General features: G+C 39.2%; 2 pseudogenes across 1 annotated transcript; one reads left to right on the top strand and one right to left on the bottom strand.

The window, feature by feature from the left end:
* Positions 1-297: 297 nt before the first annotated feature.
* On the bottom strand, positions 298-7,649 carry LOC143847968 (zinc finger CCCH domain-containing protein 46-like; annotated as a pseudogene).
* A 338-nt stretch (positions 7,650-7,987) lies between these two features.
* Positions 7,988-10,540, top strand: LOC143847967 (calcium-transporting ATPase 1, endoplasmic reticulum-type pseudogene; annotated as a pseudogene). Its single transcript, XR_013235259.1, has 3 exons — positions 7,988-7,992; positions 8,718-8,946; positions 9,737-10,540. The product of XR_013235259.1 is annotated as a calcium-transporting ATPase 1, endoplasmic reticulum-type pseudogene (transcript).
* Positions 10,541-11,076: the final 536 nt, after the last annotated feature.

The following is an 11,076-nucleotide window of genomic DNA, read 5'->3' as shown; positions in this document are numbered from 1 at the left end:
GGTGATAGACAAGCAAAGTCAAATGCTTGATCAACCAACAAGATCTTGGCCTTCAGGACTCGTGCAATTTTGTTGAAATGTGGCTATATGTCCACCTAACTTGTTGCTACATGCTTCCTTGGCACGCTACCATGTTTCCAAGAGAGACATGGAGATTTGTTAATGCCTTCATCTAAAGTAGTATATGCTTCATAGCGATGAATCTGGAGGTGTTTCTTCTGGAATCTCCCGTCGCTTCTATTCCTCCTTTATTTAAATACTAAGGATCTTCTGGAACTTCTGTTTTCTTGTTCTCCGCTAGTGATTATTTGCAGATGTCATATGTGAGGATGCTACTGGAGGAAAGGATAACGGGTTGCTGCCAGCATTCATGACACCATTGTTTAAGCCCAGAAGATTGGAAATTGGTGCACCTCCAAATGGCCGTGCTGGTGGTTGGCTACTGAATGATCCTGGAGTCGAAAATGTTGAACTTTTCATCCTAAAAGCACCTGATGTTGGAATGGAATTTTGAAAAGGACTTGATTGGCTCAAAGCACTATTTGATGGCGCCGGAGGCATGATACCGAATCCTGAATTAATTGAAGTCCCAAGTTGACTAAAGCTTGAAACGGATGGAGGTGCATTATTCTGAACACCGATTGGAGATGCACTAAGATTGGTTCCAGGAAAAAAAAACTTAGTCCAGAAGAATTCAGATTTGGACGTATCACATATGGATTTCGTAGTAAGTTCTCAAGTTCAATTATCGTCAAATTGAGTAAATTCCTTTCTCTTTTGACAATTGATTGCAAACTTAACCCTCGTTTGGCATCTTCATATGCTGCTGCCGGCAATTCTTCGTAGCTTATATCACCAGAAATGTTACAAGGGTGATTTTTCCAATAGCCATAGCATGTAAGCTTCCAAAGTGGTCTCTCATGTTCAAAATCTTTGACAATTTGGCACTTGCATAACTCAAGATTTGTACACTTGTGATCAGCCAGCTGTGGCTGAGAATCAGTCTGTCGCGATGGCACGGAGCTACCACCAGCAACAGGGGAGAAAAGGGTCCACTTGTTCTCAAATGGCTTGACTTGATTATGATATTTGGCACCAAAATCAGATCCATCTTAATGAAATTGTATGAACTTTTTTTACTTCCCAAATAGGAATATTTTGAGCAGCATACAGTTCTTGTAATTTATTATATCATTCGTATCCTTGTGAATATAATATATTGTATCATTTGATTATTCTTTCTCTGGTGTGTAGGGCGATAGCGATTCTGACCACATATGAAGGAATGTAGGTTTCAGGCCTTTGAACGAGCAATTTCGTAGGAGGTTCAATTTCGCAAGTGAATTTTAATCACAGATGCTGAACAATTTTGTGAGACATTTCTATGGGTGTCATACCGCATTGGCAGGGGAGCCCTACGAGGGAAATTGCACTGATGTTCAGTCATGCACCACTTATCGGCAGGGGAGCCCTGTTAGGGGAACTGCGCTGATTTTCAGTCATGCACCACTTATCATCAGAGGAGCCCTACGGGGGGGATTGCACTGATTTTTTGGCATGATCCACTTATTGGAGGGGGAGCCCTACAGGGGGAACTGTGCTGATTTTTGGGCATGATCCATTTATCGGTAGGGGAGCCCTACGGGAGGAACTGCACTGATTTTTGGGCATGATCCACTTATCGGCAGGGGAGCCCTACGGGGTGAACTGCGCTGATTTTCAGTCATGCACCACTTATCGGCAGGGGAGCCCTGCGGGGGGAACTACGCTGATTTGTAGGCATGATCCACTTATTATTGAATTAGTTGGCAAATGTCACCTCATCCCTTACTTTCACTTCATGATCTCAAGTTTTTTTCTCCTTGGATTCGTTGTGGGTGCCACCTTATCTCTTATCCATGATTCCACGATCACAACTTTCCCTTTTGTGGGGAGTTATGTAACTTCCCTTTTTGAAAGGTGGGTGACTCACTTCTTTTGCGAGAGTCATTTTTATTTCCTAAAATTTAGGGATTTAACTTTTTATATTTATCCTTTTTACTTTAGGGATAAGGTGATGCGTTACCACCCTTTCTCTCTATTCTCATTTTAATAAGGGGTTTACTATTTTGCCCTTGTTGTAAAATTTTGAGTCCAACAGTCATCAAACGAATTAATCATTACTCGTGGTGGTTAGATGCTCACTCACTACAAACTTCACATCAAACAGGTTTCTCTTGATGAGAGAAATTCCCTAGAAGTAATGGATTTCGACTTAATTGAACGGTCGGGGAGTAATGAATAAAATGGATGTTTCTATGTAAACTTCCCCCAAAACTTCAATTCTCAGATAAATTTTACTCTCTCTCTCTCTCTCTCTCTCTCTCTCTCTCTCTCTCTCTCACACACACACACACACACACACACAAACGCACACACACACGACATGTACACATGGTGCATACTTTTTTTAGGAGGAATGGTATGTATTTGATAATACATACTATTTTCTATTCTTTTTTTTTTGTTTTTTTGTGTGCATCATCCAACTGAATAAACAATACGCAAGGTGCATTACTGTCGGACAAGACTTTAATCTATACTTAATTGTATATGCATAGCGAATATTAATAGTTAAAATATACAATATTCAATGTGTCATTTGTCCTATTCTATTTAATATCAAGGGGCATGACTTAGGGCACTGGTAATAACAAAAACTGGCCCGTTAGAAGTGTGACACATCCAGTCAAAACTGATAGTTTGGTTCATTACCCGGTGGGAGCTTAGATTCTTTGCCTTAGATAAATTTGCAGAATATCAACTGCAGTTTCCTTAAGGTGAATGTTCAGTACTACTCTATATACCCCACTGATTTCGGGTTTCGACTTCTCTGTTCATTCAGGAACAACACGTACTTTAGTTTTTAACTTTGTGAAACAATCAGTTACTCCGAAAGCTTAAGCTGTTGGAGATGGCGTTATTTAATCTTTTATACTTAACACACGTGTGGCCTCTCTTTTGGGTTTGGCCATTGCATGTGGATTTTTGCTATCCAGGAGGTTTGAACTCGGGACCTTTGGCTCTGATACCATGTGAAACTACCAGTTACTCCAAAAGCTTAAGCTGATGGAGATGGGCGTTAGTTAATCCTTATACTTTAACAAACATCATATGTGTATGTTGATGGTTCAAGCTTTATAGTTTGAGAACTGAAATGGAGCTATTCTACAATAGTTGATATATGTTGATGATTCTGGTTTTTTGCCTTACAGTTTTACTATTCACACCGTGCTGGTCTAATTGTTCCCAAAATCCAAGATGATGGGAAGGTATTTTTTTTTCACTCTTGACTTCGTATAAAATGAAGTGCTTTTGAAACAGGAGTTTGATGTATTAGTACCATTATGGGTTCAGATTTTTTCACATGTATATAAAAAGACGAATTCCCATAACATATAGTTGTCCTTCCATGCTTCAAACTTGTGTACGAGGGTATACTTTCTTGCAAACTAGTCTTAGTGTCACGATATCATAAAATATGTTCCTTGTTGAGTATGGAAATCTAGAGTATGGCCGACATGTTGAAGTTATTCTCATTTATCATTGGGTAGAATAGTTCTAGGGGATATTCAGTCTTTCATGATAAATGTCTTAAGTTGTGCATGAGATTATACTTCCTTCCAAAGTCATCGTACCACACCATGATGCCATATAATCAGTTCCTTGTTGATTATAGAGATTTTTTTATATTTAATCACTGGGTACAATAGTTATAGGGGATATTCAGTCTTAGTTATAATTGTCCTAAGTTGCTGATGGTTCATTCATTGGCACTAATATGTGCAAAGCCATCAAAACGGATTGACTGGTGGATTTCCTTTGAGAGATACTTTTGAACACCAGATATCTCCAACCCTTTGCCCTGGTATTTTTTTTCTTTGAAGTAAATTTTTTTTTTCTCAAGTCATTTTTTCCTGCCACGATGAGGGCAATCTTTGATCTATGAACTGATTGTTCATTCGGTCCTGGATGATGTCAAGGGCTTTCTCATTTTACCTTTGTGATTATCTCACTTGAAATTCAAATAATTTGTTGTAACTAGGTAGGGTGAATGTTAAGGTTTAGGAATGTGTGCGCAAAGTCCGACAATGGGTAACACTATTGTCTTTGTAATATTTAAATGATAGAAAGTAGTTAACTTACCAACTTCTCCAAAAGCTTAAGTTGTTGGAGAAAGGCGTTATTTATCTTTTATATTTTAACACTCCTCCGCACGTGTGGCCCACTAGGCAAACACGTGGTACATGTGGTCCCACTTTGGGCCGACCACCGGATGTGGATTTTTGCTATCCGGGAGGTTTGAACTCGAGACCTTTGGCTCTGATACCATGTTAAAAAACTTACCGACTTCTTTAAAAGGTTAAGTTGTTGGAGAAAGGCGTTATTTATCTTTTACTTTAACAAAAGTTACTGAAAATATTTCAGTCTAGACTCCATTGAAGAGATTTCTCTTTTGCCCTGGAATACATGTTAGACTCTCACCCAGATGAGCATGATGATCTCTCTACGATGTCCCACAAGAAATTTTGGAGACTCCATTCAAAGAATTTTGGAGTCTGTCACTACTGTGGATGACCCTAGGCTGCATCAGAATAGTTAAGATCTTCTAAAAAAAAAATTTAAAGGAACCAATAAAGTGAAATATATCATTATGTGTCAACCATAATAAGCATAATATACTTGACTCAAGCAATTTGAAATTCAAGCCTGAAGTTCTCATGTATCGTGAATTCATTGATTTTAATTTGAGGTAGAATCTCAAGTCCAACACCCATTGCAACCCTAATAAAAATTTGGAACTTGCAATTTTCAGCTTTACTCCTAGTTGTCTCCATAGATTCCTTTACACCCAGTCAAGGTGCTGAAAACTGACATGTTTTCTAGCTTCTGAGTGTGAAATTGTTTTTTGATCCCCCCCCCCCCCCCCCCCCCCCCCCCACCTGCGACACACACACCCACAACAAAAACAACCAACCACCCAGTTGATTTTGACGGGTGATCAACATAGTGTTAGTGTGTAACTTGCACAAACCCTCTACTGTGAGCACCTTTCACATACTTTCGAAGTGTGTTACAACTGTATAATCTCGATTCAAGTTGCAGAGATTTTTTGCAAATTGAAGAAGTCACCTGAATATGTCTCTTTTATCGATCATTTAGCCGACCCCAACTAGTTTGGGAGAAAGGCTTTGTTGAGTTGAGTTGTATCGATCAATAATCTTTCATGAATTTCGAAATTCTCAAGTGAATTGATATTCAAATTTGTAATCATGTCTTATAAATAAAACTCATTGGTGGAAGTTTAAGAATTTGCAGTGTCCATTTGTGACTTCTGTGTTGTGGAAATTTCGGTTTTGGAAATTTCCTCTTGTTATTTGTTGAAGATTGGGCATTGCAAGTCTCATCAATTTTCAGTAACAACTTGATTTGCAATCTCATCTCTTGATCTACTAAGTGGATCTCATCTAATACTGTTTATTTATCATTTCATTTACAGGTCAGAGTTGACATGGGTCAGCCTGTACTCACGGCATCAGATATACCTACCAAACTACCAGCAAATTAGGATGTAGGTGTTGTCAAAGCAGAATTAGTAGTTGACAACATAACATGGAATGTGACCTGTGTTACTTTTGGAACGAAAAAACACGAGGTAGGTTTTTCGGAAGAGGGCAACCATAACCTGATGTTTACTGTTCTATCTTTGTTTCTTCCTTTTCCTCATGGGTGCTGACCTGTCTTTTAGTTTTTCATTTATGCTTGAACTGTATAGTGCCTCTCGGTGTTCTAGTTCTATATCTGTATCAAAATGCACCAGTTTCAGATTCCCTTTTCCATGTGAAATCTTTTGTTGGTGGAAATTTTTATTGATAACAATGTTGATGGCATTTTGGGATATTTTGTTTCTCACCTTTTCTTGTGAACAAGAATGAAGGTGCACATTATTCTTGGCATGGAAGTTGAAGCTTACAGGGATAAATATCGTTACTGCATTTACCCTAACACCTTTGATCTGTCTTTAGATTTTAGCTAATATTGGCTCCCTTATCCTTCATATAGTGCCATACAAGCATGATTTTAAATATTTACCAAAATCGACGCGAAACTTCCGAAATGTTTATGTTTCCATCTCCACCGAAATACATACCGAAGCTGAAAGGTCCAAAACACATACCAAAACCAAAATCGTAAGTGTGTTAGTGGTATAATAACAATATATGTTACATAATTATATTTATATGAATTGCACGTGAATGTAGTATGTTCTAAATTATTGTCATGCTCGACGGCTCATGTCACTAGGTGTTCGATGTTGTTTAACCATTAGGGATGGTTGTCTTGCTCAGTGATGGTTTCTATGACTATTTATGATTATTCTAGTATTTCCTGAAATCTCATCTTAAAATTCTATCATTTTTATATGTTTATATACATTCTCGTGATTTTACAAGATTCCCACTGAAATTTTTAACTAAAACTGAAATGTTTCCATTTTTGTGGTGACCGAAACCGAGACCTAAATCGAAATGGGATGTGAGGGAAGTTTCCATATGAAGTTGCATGTATGAATGATGGGCCACCATCTCTTGCCCACTGTATAAGAGACAATTGTAGTTGATGTCATGTAAGAGTCCTAGACCTCCACATTGCTCCTGTAAATGATGCTACTGATGTTATTGTTAGAAGAAAACAATCAAGCTCGGCGCACTTCTATTTTTCCACTGAAATTGCACAACATGAAAATTTCTTCGAAATTATGGTCTGTGCTGTAGAATTGAGATGCTCTCCAATCACCTTGCACAATAGGAAACTTTCCTTAGTGGGACCCGGATCAGAGGATAAAGGGTGATCCTGTACAAGATGAGTGTTTGATGATCCCAAAGCGCCTCCGTCAATCACAGAAGTGACCAGGGCTAGGGGATTTCCTGACACTTCAGTTGAGCAAGAAGGTTTGAAATTTGAATTCAAGGGAGCAGGCCCCAAGGAATCAACGGCACTCCATCCCTGATTATCCAAAGGCTGAAGAGAAGGCCCCATCACTATCGCCAATGGTTGCCTTTCCAAATTTGGGACTTACTTCCCCGGAGAATGGAAAAACCCCGAACAGAGGCCTGGCTGAGAAGAAACTGAGTTAGAGCCAAGCTGTGGCTTCTGGACTTCAATTCCGACTGGGAAATACTGCCTCAAGATCCGAATTTGGGTAAAGGAAGGGAATACCCTGCCACCATGGGGCAAGGATTTTAGCAAATACAAAGCTCATACATTGGTAATGGCTTCCTTCCATTTTTTATCTCCAGGACTCGGACAAAAATATTTCACAGGGCTTCAACCGTTGAGGTGGCTCAAACATGAAGTGGGATTCCATATATGTTAATCCAGAAAACTTCCGTGGCTTGAACATATTCTAAGCTCCAAGTGGATAAAGAGTATAATTGACTACCCCGTACCTTGCTGCCTTTAGCTAAGGACTTTACAGCCTCCTCCTCTGAATTAAACATAAACAAGACTTCGTTTTTAGAAAGGATATACGGGCAAGGAAGAGAGGTGGTATCCCAAGCTCCTTTAGCCCACAGCCAAAGATCATTAAGCGTCCCAGAAGTTTCCATCCTCCTTCCTACCAAACAGGCTTTTTAGAGTATCCAACCTCATTTCCACCTCCTTACCCGAAATAGATAAGAGTGGAGAGCCACCCTCAACAGATGGGGAAATCGTCCCAGAGTCTGGCCATCGGTCATTTTCCTTCTTTACCAAGGGGGTCTCTGAATGGTGTGGTTTACATTAAGGGTTGAAGCATCTTTTTTTCTTTTTTGTCTGTCCACGTGGCACCTCCGACATGTGTCCCGCCATTTGAAGTTGAGATAATCACAAGATAAGCAACTCCAGTCTCCAGGCCTTCGGACTGATTTCCCCTTGTTTTCTGCTTTCCGCAGACCCCCTTTTGTAGATGAGGTAGTTCCAAGTAGGTGATCCTGTTTCTTCTGCTTACACCATCGACAACAGCTCCGCCATTTAAAGTTACAGTAAGCACACGATAAGCAGAACCAATCTCCCACCCGTTTCCCCTTCATAGTTCCAGCAACATCCTCTTCCTTAAAATTTCATTTTTGGCTGAAACATGGATTTAGAACGTTCAACATTTTGCTTTTCCCATCAAGGATATTTCAGATCTTTTGGAAAATAATTCCAAAGGTAAGCAACATTTACCTTAATGCCAGCCTATATATGTTAAGATATGTTACTTATTATATTTTTTTTTGAAAGGCAAAGAATTAATAGAGAAAGAGAAAAACGGGGACACCCTGATGACCGAGATGGTCAGAACAAGAAGAAAAAGAACATGAGAAAAATAAAGAATAAGAAATACAACAATGAACTGCTGCTGTGAATGTAAGCAAGCAGTTGAAATTCAACGTTATCTCTGTTCGATTGGACCATATCAACATATCTCCTAGAGCCTAGAAGCATCCAATCATGTTAAATTATTATTTTTTTCTTTTGTATGCTGATGATCTTAAAGATTTTGATGATGTTGGACATCTTAAATTGTACTTGGGAAACAAGTTGATTCTGTCGTCTTTTTCTATTATTAGAGACCTGGGAGACGAGACTCTTTATGCCATATTTACTTATTAGCATGAATTTTATTATGTTGATTATGCATATCAATATTGCAGGTACACGATCTCCTCAAATATTGGTGAAGTTGCCTGTATATTTCTAACAGCAGCTGTAGGTTTTCCTGAAGGGCTGATACCCGTTCAGCTTCTGAGGGTCAATCTGGTTACCGACGGCCCACCTGCAAGAGCTTTGGGATTCAACCCTCCAGACAGAGATATAATGAAGAAACCCCCTCGAAGAAGTGATGATTCTTTGATCAGCCCGTGGATTTTATTTCGCTATTTGGTAGGATATTGACTTTCTCCTCTTTTGTTGATATTACTAACGTCGTGGTGCCGTGGTGGTTTGTTGATTTTTTTCAAAACAATAACCGGCAATGTAGAATCTACCTAATTTTATCAATTTATGTGTAATTTTGGTATGAGTTCTCTAGTATGGATTCCGGTCACATGATGCACCCATGATTTGTTCTGAAACATATGTTATATGAACCAAAAAGTGCCTCAGTGCGTTTCATATTACTTATTTCTGGTTCTCATTTGTTGAAACCACCATATTTTTTCATTCAGCTATTATTGAGACCCTACAAATTTTCTTATTTTCAGTAATTAAAAGAAAATGTTGGTGACCAAGTTGTGCCAGATTTTCTTTTATAAGTTAAGGAACCTTGATTTATATTTCATATATTCAAGAATGACTAGAAAATGTGCAGTCAGAATCTTCTCAAATGATATTAAAAATGCTCCTACCTTCGTAAACATGGGTTGCAATGGCCTTCCATGTTCACATCATGTTACTTGATCCATATGTTGATTTTTAATTGTGAAGTACATTGTAATTAGAGTTGCAACTCAGGTCGATTTTTAGGAATTTGGGTTGAGCTCTTGCCATAAAATCGGGTTGGGTTCGGGTTGATTCCAAGTCATTTTCTAGCAAAAGCACAACCCGACCCGACCCAAGTTGCACCCCTAAGTGTAATGCAAACCAGCTCTTGTACTTGTGCATATATGTGCACATCCTATATACATCATAAATACACTGTTTAACTGATGGTTGCTCTTTGTTACCCATACAGATTATTGGGATCTACGTAGGTCTGGCCACTGTGGGAGTTTTCATCATATGGTACACCCAAAGTTCCTTCTTGGGTATAGACTTGAGCAGCAACGGCCACACACTCGTCTCTTATATTCCCAGCTCTCTAACTGGGGACAGTGCCCAACCTGGGAAAACTTCAGTGTCTCCCTTCACTGCTGGGGCTCAAGTGTTCTCCTTTGACAGCAACGCCTGTGATTATTTCCATTTAGGCAAAGTGAAGGCCATGACCCTCTCCCTCTCCGTCTTGGTTGCCATCGAAATGTTCAACTCCCTCAATGCCCTCTCCGAGGATACAAGCCTCTTCGTGATGCCATCTTGGGTCAACCCATGGCGCTCCTCCTCGCCATGTCTATATCCTTCGGCCTTCATTTCTTGATCCTCTATGTTCCATTCCTTGCTCAAGTGTTTGGTATCGTCCCTCTCAGCTTGAATAAATGGCTCTTAGTGTTGGCTGTTGCATTACCCGTGATCCTAATCGATGAGGCTCTGAAACTTATTGGGCTTTGCAGAAGTCGAGCCCATGTATCGACCTCAAGAAAGCACAAGGACGAGTGAGGTGAATGAGTATATAAGGGATAGTATCTACCAACAAAAGATGGAATCTCTTGACAAGTTGTAAGGTGCACATTTCTATTGCTTGTTCTCTTGCTTCCTGACCCTAGTTCTTTTCTATTTAGGGCTGGTTTGAGTCTTGAAGGGATCTGGGACTCTCGATGGTTGGATTCAGAGACCAAAGTCGCTTCTATCTCGATAATAGAACCGATTGCAGTTATTTTTTGGACATCTGCCAAAGACATTTCCTTGAAAAATAAAGTTACTTTCATCAGAGTTATAGCATTTCAGGCAACTTCCGATTGGCTACCCAACCGCAAGGGCATCCCACGGAATCCACAACACCGAATCGCTCATTTATCATTCCTTCAATTATGCGAATATTCTGTGCACTTCTGATCAATGATACTAAAATAATGGTTGCAGGAAGTGAAATAAACATGGTAATATGAGTAGAGAGCACATATCTTATATTCTATGGGTTTTTTTTTATCATTTATTCTAATGTAATGGTTGCAGGAAGTCAAATAGAGATGGTAATATGAGTAAGAGAACACAGGTCGAGCTTTATGATCTAGTGGAATGAGAAATTAAGGGCTACAACCTCAGATGATATCAAAACACTAAAATTTTTACGCATAGAGGTTTTAGGCTGACTGTTAGCCACCTTAATAGTGTTAAAATTCGTGCATGACAAAGAAGACGTGAAAATGGAAAAATATTTAAGGGAATGAGAGGTTTAAAAGTCATATTTTTAAACCGATA

The sequence above is a fragment of the Tasmannia lanceolata genome, unplaced genomic scaffold, assembly GCF_043159265.1.
Source record: "Tasmannia lanceolata isolate RefF3 unplaced genomic scaffold, GAP_Taslan_0.1 ptg000016l, whole genome shotgun sequence".
Taxonomy (NCBI): domain Eukaryota; kingdom Viridiplantae; phylum Streptophyta; class Magnoliopsida; order Canellales; family Winteraceae; genus Tasmannia; species Tasmannia lanceolata.
Note: the sequence above shows the minus strand (reverse complement) of the source record. Positions and strands in the feature narration are given on the sequence as shown.